Source organism: Salmo salar, chromosome 02 (assembly GCF_965601325.2).
Source record: "Salmo salar chromosome 02, fSalSal1, whole genome shotgun sequence".
NCBI lineage: Eukaryota > Metazoa > Chordata > Actinopteri > Salmoniformes > Salmonidae > Salmo > Salmo salar.
The window spans coordinates 64,382,137-64,397,451 of record NC_138292.1 but is presented as its reverse complement, the minus strand read 5'-3'; the positions used below and the strand labels follow the sequence as shown (position 1 = coordinate 64,397,451).

At 41.3% G+C, this 15,315-nt stretch overlaps 1 pseudogene across 1 annotated transcript; it reads left to right on the top strand.

The window, feature by feature from the left end:
* Window positions 1-9,212: 9,212 nt before the first annotated feature.
* LOC106589210 (endoplasmic reticulum resident protein 27-like) lies at window positions 9,213-12,864 on the top strand (annotated as a pseudogene). The gene is made up of 7 exons (XR_014381660.1): window positions 9,213-9,434; window positions 10,068-10,153; window positions 11,259-11,402; window positions 11,534-11,650; window positions 11,888-11,994; window positions 12,278-12,472; window positions 12,796-12,864. The product of XR_014381660.1 is annotated as an endoplasmic reticulum resident protein 27-like (transcript).
* Window positions 12,865-15,315: the final 2,451 nt, after the last annotated feature.

Here is a 15,315-nt window from a genome sequence, read left to right as displayed (position 1 = left end):
ATTCATTGAAGGGTGTCTTCAAATGTCTTACATAATATTGTCTGCACAATCTCCATATAGACCGGGGCCTTGTTGTGGAAATCAATGACTCCCTGGTTCTCGGGACTAGTTTTACAGACGAAGGATCTTAATTAGAACTTTCCTGCAATGTAGGGAATAAATACAAAAAAATCCCCTTTGACATTTCAGACTTGATTTTCCCTTTTGAAAATTCCATCAACCGATACAAAAATGTCCATAAATTATAATCCACATAATAATTCACATTTCCTGCTGTAGGAAACTGGCTGAAATTAAGGTCCTACATCTCTAATGTACACGAGGGGAGACAGAGAGCTGGTTTCAAGTGCAGGGCGCAGCAGGTGTTTATTGCAAAGAACCACAGGAGGAGGCAGGTAGCTGGGTCCAGGGGCAGGCAGGTCATACACAGGGGGTCCAAAAGCAGCAACAGTACAGGCAGGGAAAAGGCTAGTAACATCGTCTGGGAGATCAGATAATAGGAACAGGAAATCAGGCAGAGAATAGGCAAAAGGTGTCGTTAGTAAGGCAGGCAAAAACTATCATACAGTGGAGGAGTAACTCACAGGACCCAGTGCTCCAAACGACATGTGTCACAAAACAAACAATACCTCACAGTGATGGGGTACAAAGAACTGAACTAAATAGGGTGTGATAATGACATACAGGTGTGTGAACAGGTGATTAGAATTCGGGTGATTGGGATCTGGAGAGGGAGCTGCATTCAGGGGATCTAGGTGTTTGAGAGTGTGAGCCGGAAAGTGGTCTGGAAAGTAAGCTGTGTTCAGGGGATCTACGTGTTTGAGGGTGTGAGTTGGAAGCAGACTTTACAACATCAAGTTTAAAGTTTTAATGTTACATGCACAAGTACATTGAAATGTCTTTCTTGCAAACTCAAAGCCCAACAATGCAATAATCAATAACAATGTATTACAAAAATATAATAGTAATAAGAATAAGAAATACGAAAAACACAAAGTAAGCGTTCTACAGTACCAGTTAAAAGTTTAGACACACCTACTCATTCAAGGGTTTTTCTTTATTTTTACTATTTTCTACATTGTAGAATAATAGTGAAGACATCAAAACTATGAAATAACACATATGTAATCATGTAGTAACTAAAAAAGTGTTAAACAAATCAAGATTCTTCAAAGTAGCCATCCTTTGCCTTGATGACAGCTTTGCACACTCTTGGCAATCTCTCAACCAGCTTCACCTGGAATGCTTTTCCAAAAGGCTTGAAGGAGTTCCCACATTTGCTGAGCACTTGCTGGCTGCTTTTCCTTCACTTTGTGGTCCAACTCATCCCAAACCATCTCAGTTGAGATGAGGTCGGGTGATTGTGGAGGCCAGGTAATCTGCTGCAGCACTCCATCACTCTCCTTCTTGGTCAAATAGTCCTTACACAGCCTGGAGGTGTGTTGGGCCATTGTCCTGTTGAAAAACAAATGATAGTTCCACTAAGCCCACACCAGATGGTATGGCATATCGCTACAGAATGCGGTGGTAGCCATGCTGGTTAAGTGTGCCTTGAATTCTAAATAAATCACAGACAGTGTCACCAGCAAAGCACCCCCACACCATCACACCTCCTCCTCCATGCTTCAAGGTGGGAACTAGACACGCGGAGATCATCCATTCACCTACTCTGTTTCTCACAGAGACAAGGTGGTTGGAACCAAAAACCTCTGATTTGGACTCATCAGACCAAAGGACAGATTTCCACCGGTCTAATGTCCATTGCTCATGTTTCTTGGCCCAAGCAAGTATCTTCTTCTTACTGATGTCCTTTAGTAGTGGTTTCTTTGCAGCAATTTGACCATGAAGGCCTGATTCACACAGTCTCCTCTGAACAGTTGATGTTGAGATGTGTCTGTTACTTGAACTCTGTGAAGCATTATTTAGGCTGCAATTTCTGAGGCTGATAACTCTAATGAACTTATTCTCTGCAGCAGAGGTAACTCTGGGTCTTCCTTTCCTGTGGCCGTCCTCATGAGAGCCAGTTTCATCATTGCGCTTGATAGTTTTTGTGACTGCACTTGAAGAAACTTTCAGTTCTTGAAATGTTCCGCATTGACTGACCTTCATATCTTAAAGTAATGATGGACTGTCTTTCTCTTCGCTTATTTGAGCTGTTCATAATATGGACTTGGTCATTTACCAAATAGGGCTATCTTATCTACAGTGGGGGAAAAAAGTATTTGATCCCCTGCTGATTTTGTACGTTTGCCCACTTACAAAGAAATGATCAGTCTATAATGTTAATGGTAGGTTTATATGAACAGTGAGAGACAGAATAACAACAAAAGAATCCAGAAAAAAGCATGTCAAAATGTTATAAATTGATTTGCATTTTAATGAGGGAAATAAGTATTTGACCCCTCTGCAAAACATGACTTAGTACTTGGTGGCAAAACCCTTGTTGGCAATCACAGAGGTCAGACGTTTCTTGTAGTTGGCCACCAGGTTTGCACACATCTCAGGAGGGATTTTGTCCCACTCCTCTTTGCAGATCTTCTCCAAGTCATTAAGGTTTCGAGGCTGACGTTTGGCTCCCTCCACAGATTTTCTATGGGATTAAGGTCTGGAGACTGGCTAGGCCACTCCAGGACCTTAATGTGCTTCTTCTTGAGCCACTCCTTTGTTGCCTTGGCCGTGTGTTTTGGGTCATTGTCATGCTGGAATACCCATCCATGACCCATTTTCAATGCCCTGGCTGAGGGAAGGAGGTTCTCACCCAAGATTTGACAGTACATGGCCCCGTCAAATGATGCGGTGAAGTTGTCCTGTCCCCTTAGCAGAAAAACACCCCCAAAGCATAATGTTTCCACCTCCATGTTTGACGGTGGAGATGGTGTTCTTGGGGTCATAGACAGCATTCCTCCTCCTCCAAACACGGCGAGTTGAGTTGATGCCAAAGAGCTCCATTTTGGTCTCATCTGACCACAACACTTTCACCAGTTGTCCTCTGAATCATTCAGATATTCATTGGCAAACTTTAGACGGGCATGTATATGTATTCTTGAGCAGGGGGACCTTGCGGGCGCTGCAGGATTTCAGTCCTTCACGGCGTAGTGTGTTACCAATTGTTTTCTTGGTGACTATGGTCCCAGCTGCCTTGAGATCATTGACAAGATCCCCCCGTGTACATTTTACATTTACATTTTAGTCATTTAGCAGACGCTCTTATCCAGAGTGACTTACAGTTGTGAATGCATACATTTTTTTTTCTATTTTTTTTTCCTCCGTGTAGTTCTGGGCTGATTCCTCACCGTTCTCATGATTATTGCAACCCCACGAGGTGAGATCTTGCATGGAGCCCCAGGCCGAGGGATATTGACGGTTCTTTTGTGTTTCTTCCATTTGCGAATAATCGCACCAAATGTTGTCACTTTCTCACCAAGCTGCTTGGCGATGGTCTTGTAGCCCATTCCAGCCTTGTGTAGGTCTACAATCTTGTCCCTGACATCCTTGGAGAGCTCTTTGGTCTTGGCCATGTTGGAGAGCTTGGAATCTGATTGATTGCTTCTGTGGACAGGTGTTTTTTATACAGGTAACAAACTGAGATTAGGAGCACTCCCTTTAAGAGTGTGCTCCTAATCTCAGCTCGTTACCTGTATAAAAGACACCTGGGAGCCAGAAATCTTTCTGATTGAGAGGGGGTCAAATACTTATTTCCCTCATTAAAATGCAAATCAATTTGTAACATTTTTGACATGCGTTTTTCTGGATATTTTTGTTGTTATTCTGTCTCTCACTGTTCAAATAAACCTACCATTAAAATTATAGACTGATCCTTTCTTTATCAGTGGGCAAACGTACAAAATCAGCAGGGGATCAAATACTTTTTCCCCCCACTGTATACCACCCTTACCTTATCACAACACAACTGAATGGCTCAAATGCATTAAGAAGGAAATAAATTCCACATATTAACTTTTAACAAGGCACACCTGTTAATTGAAATGTATTCCAGGTGACTACCTCATGAAGCTAGTTGAGAGAATGCCAAGAGTGTGCAAAGCTGTCATCAAGGCAAAGGGTGGCTACTTTGAATAAACTCAAATATAAAATATATTTAACACTTGTTCGGTTACTACACGATTCCATATGTGCTATTTCATAGTTTTGATGTCTTCTATTATTCTACAATATAGAAAATATTACAAATAAAGAAAAACCCTGGAATGAGTAAGTGTGTCCAAACTTTTAACTGGTATTGTATATAAGGCAAATATTTAGAACTCAATTCCAATACCATATTTACATATGCAGGGATACTGGATTGATGGAGGTAGATATGTATAGGGGTTAGGTGACTAGGCAACAGGATATGAGATTAACAGAGTAGCAGCAGTTTGTATGTGAGTGGGTGTGCTAGTGTGTAGAGTCCGTGTTAATGTATCTGCATATTATGTGTGAGTGAGCAAATGATGGAGTGTGTGTGTGTGTGTGTGTGTGTGTGTGTGTGTGTGTGTGTGTGTGTGTGTGTGTGTGTGTGTGTGTGTGTGTGTGTGTGTGTGTGTGTGTGTGTGTGTGTGTGTGTGTGTGTGTGTATTGGAGTGACAGTGTGTGCGAGTGTATAGGGCCCTGAGAGTGTGCATAGAGACAGTGCAAATACTGAAATAAAAGGTCAATAAAGATACAAGGTAAACAAAGACAATGGATTATGAACTGTCTTGTTTGCCGCGGCATGGTGCTTACTGCCATAGAAGCACAGTGACATATGCCTCAATGCGGTCATATTCGTGGCTTATTGGGGGTGTGGCTTTAAGTTAGTTATTTTTGGCCACCCATCCCGTGAGATAGAATGCCATTCCAGTTGTTTTGAATGTCATTCCAGTGCACTGCTTGCTTTGAATTCTATCTTCCATGTTAAGGTAAAAATACAAATAATGTCCCGTTTGGAACTGACAAGTAGAGAGCTTTAAAAATATAAATACGCGATGGATGTGCCATCACCATCATCTCATGTTATACCTGGTTGTTGTCAGGTGTGTTTACCCATCATCACCTTCTGGATTCATCTCTGCCTGTTGAGATGCTTAACCTACCTTGGGACTGAACACCCGAGCCTGTGTGTATTATTAACTCTCTCAGAGTATCAGTGATAAAGCCATATTAATGCTCTCACGTGTGCCTCTTTCATCACCCACCCACCCATCCATCCATCCATCCATCTATCTGTCCAGTCATCATCTCTTTCTGAGATTACAGGTGTTTATAAATTCAAACTCAGTCACCATGAATCAGCTTTCACTTTTCTCATCCTTCTCTCTTTCTCTCCCAGACAAGAAAATCAGAAGATGCACGAATTTGAACATTAATTTGTCTCTGTCTTCCCTCCACTCCAACTCTCTCATTTTCCTCCTCTCATTCCAAATGTTTTTGGCAGTATTTCAGTGTTAAGATTTTACAACATGTTTTTAAACACCCGGGCCAGTTTACAGCAAAGGCCTTACATGTAATTTGTCTCTTTAACAAAGCATTTGTTTCCAAAAGCTAGAGATTACTGTAATGGAAGGAAACCTTTTGATTCACTAGACTGTGAAATAACATCAGAGGCAAAAGGAGGAGTGAAAAAGTGGGAATAAGAGAGGAGGAGATCAGCCAAGTGGAGTAGAGTTTCTCAGAAACATTGAACAATGAGTGTTTGAGGTCAACACTGTTGGGGGAAGGATATCATGCAGCTATGGATATTTACATTTAAGTCATTTAGCAGACGCTCTTATCCAGAGCGACTTACAAATTGGTGCATTCACCTTATGATATCCAGTGGAACATAGATACATATAGATACTGTACATACATTTGAGATCATACAGAGGTATGCCAAAAAGAGTGGAGACCGTCTGAGGACATGAGTGACACAACATAAGTTTCGAGGCTCTCATGAGTTTAGCTCTTAAGAAGCCTTACTGACTTAATATGGCACTGTCACTAATACTCTGTTAATAATATACACGTACAGGCCAACATACAGTAGATTCACATGTATTTATTTTTTAATTTAACCAGGAAAGTCAGTTAAGAACAAATTCAAATATATATATTTTTTTATATTTTATTTTTGCATTTTCCAATTAAGCATATTCAAAACAAAAGTGAAAAGATATTAGACAACAATAGGACAAAGTGACAGTAACAGACGAGCGTAACAAAAAAATTCAAATTATATATACAACCATACATAAAAGTCATAATAAAGAGAAGAACAAATTCTTATTTACAATGATGGCCTACCTACCCCTGTCAAACCCTAACCCGGACGACGGTGGGCCAATTGTACGCCGCCCTATGGGACTCCCAATCACAGCCGGTTGTGATACAGCCTGGAATCAAACCAGGCTCTGTAGTGACGCCTCTAGCACTGAGATCCAGTGCCTTAGACCGCTGCGCCACTCGGGAGCCCCATGCATACATTGCAGACATTGAGGTGGTTAGAAAGAGACAAAAGGTAAATGGAGACTTAGAACACTGCAATCTATGCTCTCATGAGGTTTTTATTGGCGACGTTTCAACCCTTATTCATCAGGTTACTTATTATCTGATATTAAGCACTTGTTCAGAAACATGGGATATGTGTACGTAACTTTCTCCTATATTGATTGGAGAGAGGATGAAACAAAAAAGGGCCTGCTTGAGACCCGATATGAGATGTAACTAGAGCATGTTGAGGGATCTTTTGCCAAAAATTCACAAGTTCACATCGTCAAAGAAAGCTAAGCCAACATTGACACATTTCACGATACTTGATATCATCAACCTTCATCATTCAGTTGACATCGCAGGGTATTACACAACCAACAGATTATACCTACATGTTTACTATACTGTAGTGTAGATACAGGAAGTTACACTATGTAAGAGGGACATGAAGCACTTGGAATGTGGCAAGCAACACAAGCTACAGTTGTGGATAATATGAAATGAACTCCCATTTTTATTTTCAGGAACAACAATGATACCTTACCATAGAGACTTGATGTTGAGTTTGTTTTCTTTTTGTTTAACACATTTTTGGTTACTACATGATTCCACATCTGTTATTTCATACATTTGATGCCTTCACTATTATTCTACAATGTACAAAATAATACAAATAAAGAAAAGCCCTTGAATGAGTAGGTGTACATACACTTTTGACTGGTACTCTATATATTGATATATTTGTTTTTCAATTTTTTTTCAGAGTACATGTTAATTATACAGTTCAATTGTTTTACAATATTATAAACAAGTAAAAATATGGTAAAATCGAATTATTTTTCTTCATATCTAGTTGTGAGAACTCCACATGGTCACTTAGGTTATTGCTGATAGGGATGTCCCACAACTCATCACTAAGGAGGATTGGTCCTTGCTATCCGGGATCTTCGGTATATCTCTACCCCACTGAAGTTGACATAAGAAATGGTTAAGCCTATGGTTATGGTTAAGGAAGATTACGGTAATGGTTAAGGTTAGGGTTTAGGGTAGGGATGTCCCAGGGATCCTGGGTTGCACTAACCAAGGAGGATTCCCTTTAGATTGAGGACAGTCCACACCTGGCAAATTGCCCCCACTATGACAAGTCTTAAGCTGGTTACAAGCTGTTTATGAAACATCTAGCAGGACTGTGACACAGATGACTCTGGTATTAGAGGGGAATCTTTTCAAATGTGGGAACTGCTTTCATTTTAATGCAAAAATTTCCTCAAAAACAACATTTTGGTATTTTTTTCATTAGTCCCAAAAGGCTTTGAATGTCAGCGATCAAGTTTTCAAGACATAGGACTTTCAAAAAGATAATTGTAACTTGCCACATCATCATGAGGATGTGTTTTGCAAGTTAGTTCAACAGCGGACTAATGTAAAAAATACCAAAAGATCATTTTTGAATGGAGTATTCCTTTAAGCCGCTCGTTGGTTCATTTTTAAATGGCACTGTACTTTTGGTAGTTTGTGTACTCAGACTCTATAATATAGAAAATCTATACACCTTAAACAAATTCTCAATTTTTCAGCACACATTTCCTCTTGGAATCCTCAAATTGCTTTTAATTGAAACTTTATTTAAAATAAATAAATCACACTAAATATTCAACAATCTAAAATACTTCTCCTGCTTCATTAATACGTCTTCCAAAGATGTCTCTGATAAACATGTTACATAAAGGTTTGGTTTGTTGCGTGTCCGTTGGATACTAACATAGCAGGTTGGCTAATTCTCTAGGGTCAGTGCCACCACTATGGCCAGACCAGTGCCACCACTATGGCCAGACCAGTATCACCGCTATGGTCAGATCAGTGTCACCACTATGGCCAGACCAGTGTCACCACTATGGCCAGATCAGTGCCACCACTATGGCCAGACCAGTATCACCGCTATGGCCAGACCAGTGTCACCACTATGGCCAGACCAGTGTCACCACTATGGCCAGACCAGTGTCACCACTATGGCCAGACCAGTGTCACCACTATGGCCAGACCAGTGCCACCACTATGGCCAGACCAGTGCCACCACTATGGCCAGACCAGTATCACCGCTATGGCCAGATCAGTGTCACCACTATGGCCAGACCAGTGCCACCACTATGGCCAGACCAGTGTCACCGGTAGGTACACAAACCCTGCTGATTCAGAGTGCAGTGTGGCCAAGTCACCACAGGAGGGAGGGCCACATCCAACCCTGCATTAGTTTGAACGGCATGCACACATGCATACAAATCGAATTCCTATAAAGTGGCATTGCTCTGTCAGAAAAATAATGCTGTCTTTTAGGTGAACAGCAGAACATTACAGAATGAGTAGGGGAAAAGGGATAAAGAAAATATATGCTCACTTCAAACTGGCTAGACCATTTAGATACTACAGATATTTATGTACCGTACATTCTGGATTATACTAGAGATATACATCCTTGTTGAGTGAGGTGTCTGTATAGGCTGAAAATATGTGACAGATTTGATTGCTTGGGATTTTTTCATATTGAGATTCTGAAGTAAAAGCAAACAAACATTTTGCATGGATATCCTCAGGTTAGGAGGTACATTCTTAGTCATACACGTGTGTATGCACGCCCACCCACCCGCCCAGCCACACTCATGAACTGACACGGTGACACGTAGTCCAACACTCACTGATCTTAACCTATCAATAACACCTGTCAGGTTCTCATACAGGCACCAATCAGCAGCACAAGGAAACGGCCATGTGGCAGACCCTGAGGTACAGAGGGACGGAAGGAGGGACACGACACACACATGGACAGACGGACACAGACTCCAGCCTAAAACTCAACCGTCCGGCATAGAATCAAAAACTGACAAAATTCTCTGAGGCTCTTCTTTGTCTACAGCCTACTGATAAAGTTATGATATCGCTGCTCTCTCTCTTTCTCTCCCTCCTGGCCGCCTCAGTCATAGCTAAAGGTAAGAATCTCTTTGCCTTTGGTCATGTACATGTTTTTAGATTTCCTAGACATCTATCTTTTTAGTCTTTATTTCCTGTTTTCTTTTCTTTTTTCTTTTATTTATTTAACCTTTATTTAACCAGGAAAGGCTCATTGAGATTTAAAATCTCTTTTTCAAGAGCGTCCTGGCCAAGATAGGCAGCGCCAAGTCATTACAAAAATTAGACAAACAACATGAAAAACTACAAGTAATCTAGTAAAAACCATAGAATTTACAAAGAATATAACAAAATCAAAAACAGCAAATTAAAAACATTGACATATCAGGGAATCAGTCTCAAGATCATTCATCAGTGATTTAAGTCCTTCCTGAATGGTGTGATATTCTCTTCTATCTTTTTGACCTCTATGTTACAATATGCACACTAGTATACCACTTAGAATATATGCCCAATACATTGCTTCATTCTAAGTGGTATGCTGAAATTGACATTGGGATTGAGACTATGACTGGCTTTCTGAGAGCCGTTCTACAGATTGATGCATTTTTCCTCTCCGTGTTTCTAAAGAGATGGAACTAGTGTAGGTAGTTGGGTTAGGGCTTGTCCAACTAATTCCATCAACCCCCCCACCTCTCTCTCTCTCCCTAAAGACAGCGCCCTCCCAACCCTGAATGATGTCACTGCAGCCGAGGCCTTCATCGAAGCCTCCGAAGTGGTCGTCATCGGGTTCTTTGAGGTCAGACAGGAAACAAGCGTGGGAAGGGCAGGATGGGAGGGGAGGGAGGGAAATGTAACGTGTACAGTAACCTACTGCAGGCCTGAGTAAGGTTGACACATCACGATGGTACAAAACCACATCAGATTTTTAGCATCGTTGGCTAGACGCTACACCACTAACGTGCGGCCGGACGCGGCCAGCCAGATATAACCGAGGGCAAATTAAACCATAACTCAGATTTGAGACAAGAAAAAAACTAAACATGCATTCCTTCCTGTGCACTGTTGACTGTTCGTAGCTACAGTCCCAGCTGCTGTCAGGTTTGACGAGAAACTATTTCCTGTGGCTGGCCACACACTTGGCACAGGAAGTGACTAGCTGGCGTTGCCTTGGGGATAGTAGGCGGCCGTCCCAGAGTGCCAAGTGGCGGCCCGAGCCCTTTGGCCAAACTCAGTGTGCGGGGGACGATGGCTGGCGGACGGCAGGCCGCTGGACAAGGAAATGAGGACGCATCTGAGGAATTGGCACAGAGGAGGTCGCTGTAAACAAGTGTAAACAGAGCGTGGGTGAAGGGTGGAGAGAAGGAGTGGTGCAGAGAGAAAGGACTGGAGGAGGAGAGAGAATAAATGAGGGAGCGGGAGTGGAGGAGAGAGAGAGAGATAGGGAGTGGAGGTGAGAGAGAGAGATTGGGAGTGGAGGAGAGAGAGATTGGGAGTGGAGGGGAGAGAGAGAGAGAGAGAGGAGGGAAGAGAGAGAGAGAGAGAGAGAGAGAGAGAGGAGAGGAGAGAGAGAGAGAGAGAGAGAGAGAGAGAGAGAGAGGAGAGAGAGAGAGAGAGAGAGAGAGAGAGAGAGAGAGAGAGAGAGAGAGAGAGAGGGTAAATGGTGGACTGCCATGTACCTGCTGGGGACCAAAATATTATTTCAAGACATTCTTTGAGGAAAAATATTATTCACTGAAATTCACTTGGGCTAAGTGGCAATTTCAATCTCAAAAACAGACTTCAATAGTATATCACTGTTGTGAGTGTTATTAGACTCGAACATTCTCTCTCCCTCTCTGTCTACCCCCTCTCTCTGCCCCACCCTCTCTCTCTCTCTCGCCATCTCTTTCCCTCTCTCTCAGACTCCCTCAGACGAGACTTTTGGCTACAAGGAGTTTGTGGAGGCAGCTAAGACTGTGAAGCATATCCCTGTGGCTCTGTGCAGCGATAAGGAGGCATGGGCCAAACTCAGCATCGTGTCTGACACTATCACCATCTTCAGAAAAGTAAACTACTACACCACACTTTTCACTTTGTCCATCAGAAATCACCTGCTTGACTCCCATTACAACTACTTCGACAACAAATTTACAAGAAAATATCAACTGAAAAATTTGATTTCTGTGTGTGTGCTCAGGCAGATAACCACCAAGACAACCTTCAGCTCTCTGAGACCAAGAAAGTGGAGGCGGACGGCCTTGCTCACTTTATCACCATGAACGAGCTTCGCTACATCACCGAGTACAACCAAGTGGTAGTCACTGACCACAGCACTGTTCATCTACACCTAACACACTACTCTATACAACAGCACCTATTAACAGTTATACCAGCCTTGTTATGATTACACCTTGCCATCACATCTTTGTATAATTAGCCTTTCATGTTCAGTCATATAACCAGACTATACCTACAGACAGTTAATGTACTGTCACATGACTATTTTGATATCTATTTCCTATAGCTCTCTCTCTCTCTCCTCTCCTCTCAGACAGCAGTGGGTCTGTTCCGGTCTGAGGTGAAGGCACACCTCCTGCTCTTCATCAACAGGGGGAGTGGTGACTATAAAGTGCTCTGGCCCCAGAATTTGTTGGGAAGGTAAGAGCAGGCAAGCAGCAACTGGACCTGAAAAGAGCGACTCAACAAAACCTCTGTTTATATTGGCTATTTAATTGAATCTTGAATTTAATTTGAAAATTGGATCAATGGAGTCAGATGTTTTGAGTCCCAGAATCTCAATGTACTGTATATTATATATAGTGTACTACTTTTGACATTGGTCTCGTCCAATAAAATCACAGATTTTAGTTTTAGTTTCTGTTGCCAAATGTATTTGCTACAGTGTGCTCTACTGAATATTACCATAATTTTTTTGTCACAGTTCCTGTTTGTGCTGGTACACGGGGTGAAGTCCAATGAGAAATCTCTGGGCTACTTTGGCCTGACGTCACGTGACCTTCCCCGCGTGGGCATTTACGACCGCGACTCAGATATGAGGTGGCTCATGCCCGAGGGAGAGATCTCCACCAAACGTATGCGGGAATTCTGCCAGTCACTCACACTAGGCAATCTCAAGGTCAGAGGTCAAAAGAAACCTGAGTTCAAATAGTATTGGTTCTCTTTCAAATGCCTTTGAGGGTTGATTGAGCCTGCCTGGAGTGCCAGATGGACAGGGTTTGCACTTTTTGGACTATTCTATTGGTTCCATTGTGCCAGGCAAGCTCAATTAAGAGCAGGTAAATACGTATTTGAAATAAAACTAATACTATTTGAACCCATGTCTATGGCGCAGTATACGTTTCAGTGGCTTTGATAATATGTAGAAAGCAGCAGTAAATTACACTGAGTGGCCTCCATTTAATGTATATTGCTTCTCAAAAACTTTTTCCATCTTTTTAGGAGGTGAAGCAGGCAGGAGAACCTAAAACTGAGTTGTAAAATAAACAAATAAATGAATGTAAGTAATTAGCTTTGTGACAGTTATTGTGTCTGTTTTGGAGTCAGTATTGATTTCTGCCTGAATCTTATGTAGGCTATGTGTGTGTTCTGGTGGGCATGTGTGTGTGTTCTGGTGGGCACTGAAATTTTTGCCTAGTTTGTCAGCGTTGGCGCTGATCTGATGGTTACAATCACAACTGACTAACCTCAGAAGACTGGCAGGGCATGGAGGGTCTAACAGAGAAAGAAGAATTGTAATCTGTCTTCTGAAAAAATAACAGTTGAAGATTCCAAATGCAATCACAAAGAAACAATACAATGCAAAATATTACAATACGTGTGTATTTTCATGCAAATGCTACATTTAAGTGCAGACCTGTGTTGAAATACATGTACAGGATATTTGAGTGTCTGGTATATAAAAAACTTTTTCAAATACGCAGCCCAAAACAATAACTTTTATTTTTGTATTTGAATGGTTATTTGTAAAAACCAAATAGTCTGCCAAATTGTATTATTTGACAGTATTTTCAAATTCTTATGTAAATTCATGAGAGTGTATTTGAGTTTTTCAAATCCTTTAAGTGTATTTCCAAATATATATTATCTTTTCAAATAAAAGATCAGAATACTATGAATATATGAGCAATTAGTTGAAATATTTTAAATACAGTGGCAAGAAAAAGTATGTGAACCGTTTGGAATTACCTGGATTTCTGCATAAATTGGTCATAAAATTTGATCTGATCTTCATCTAAGTCACAACAACTGACAAACACAGTCTGTTTAAACCAATAACACACAAACAATTATACGCTTTCATGTCTTTATTGAACGCACTGTGTAAACATTCACAGTGCAGGGTCGAAAAAGTATGTGAACCCTTGGATGTAATAACTAGTTGACCCTCCTTTGGCAGCAATAATCTCAACCAAATGTTTTCTGTAGACCTGCACAGAGGTCAGGAGGAATTTTGGACAATTTATCTTTACAAAACTGTTTCAGTTCAGCAATATTCTTAGGATATCTGGTGTGAACCGCTCTCAAGGTCATGCCACAGCATCTCAATCAGGTTGAGGTCAGGACTCTGACTGGGCCACTCCAGAAGGCGTATTTTCTTCTGTTCAAGCCATTCTGTTGTTGATTTACTTGTGTTTTGGGTCATTGTCCTGTTGCGTCGCCCAACTTCTGTTGAGCTTCAACTGGAGGACAGATAGCCTTACATTCTCCTTTAAGATGTCTTGATAAACTTGGGAAATAATTTCCCCATCAATGATAGGAAGTTGTCCAGGCCCTGAGGCTGTAAAGCAGCCCCAAACCATGATGCTCCCTCCACCGTACTTTACAGTTGGGATGGGGTTTTGATGTTGGTGTGCTGTGCCTTTTTTTCTCTCCACACATAGTTATGGTATGAGTTCCTTCCAAACAAATCAACTTTAGTTTGACTCCTGACTCCAATTAGCTTTTGGAAAAGTCAATAACCTAGGGGATCCCATACTTTTTCCAACCTACACTGTGAATGCTTAAATTATGTATTTAATATAGACAAGAAAAATACAATAATTTGTGTGTTATTAGTTTAAGCACACTGCGTTTGTCTATTGTTGTGACTAAGATGAAGATCAGATAACATATTATGACTAATTTATGCAGAAATCCAGGTAATTCCAAAGGGTTCAGATACTTTTTCTTGCCACTAGTATTTGAACCCAGATCTGATTGTGTTACATACAGTTGAAGTCGGAAATGTACATAAACCTTAGCCAAATACATTTAAACTCAGTTTTCCACAATTCCTGACATTTAATCCTAGTAAAAAAATCCTGTTTTAGGTCAGTTAGGATCACCACTTTATTTTAAGAATGTGAAATGTCAGAATAATAGCAGAGAAAACATTTATTTCAGCTTTTATTTCTTTCATCACATTCCCAGTGGGTCAGAAGTTTACATACACTCAATTAGTATTTGGTAGCATTGCCTTTAAATTGTTTAACTTGGGTCAAATGTTTCGGGTAGCCTTCCACAAGCTTCCCACAATAAGTTGGGTGAATTTTGGCCCATTCCTCCTGACAGAGCTGGTGCAACTGAGTCAGGTTTGTAGGCCTCCTTGCTTGCACGTGCTTTTTCAGTTCTGCCCACAACTTTTCTATAGGATTGAGGTCAGGGCTTTGTGATGGCTACTCCAATACCTTGACTTTGTTGTCCTTAAGACATTTTGCCACAACTTTGGAAGTATGCTTGGGGTCATTGTCCATTTGGAAGTCCCATTTGCGACCAAGATTAACTTCCTGACTGATGTCTTGAGATGTTGCTTCAATATATCCACATAATTTTTCTTCCTCATGATGCCATCTATTTTGTGAAGTGCACCAGTCCCTCCTGCAGCAAAGCACCCCCACAACATGATGCTGCCACCACAGTGCTTCATGGTTGGGATGGTGTTCTTCGGCTTGCAAGCCTCCCTCTTTTTCCTCTAAACAT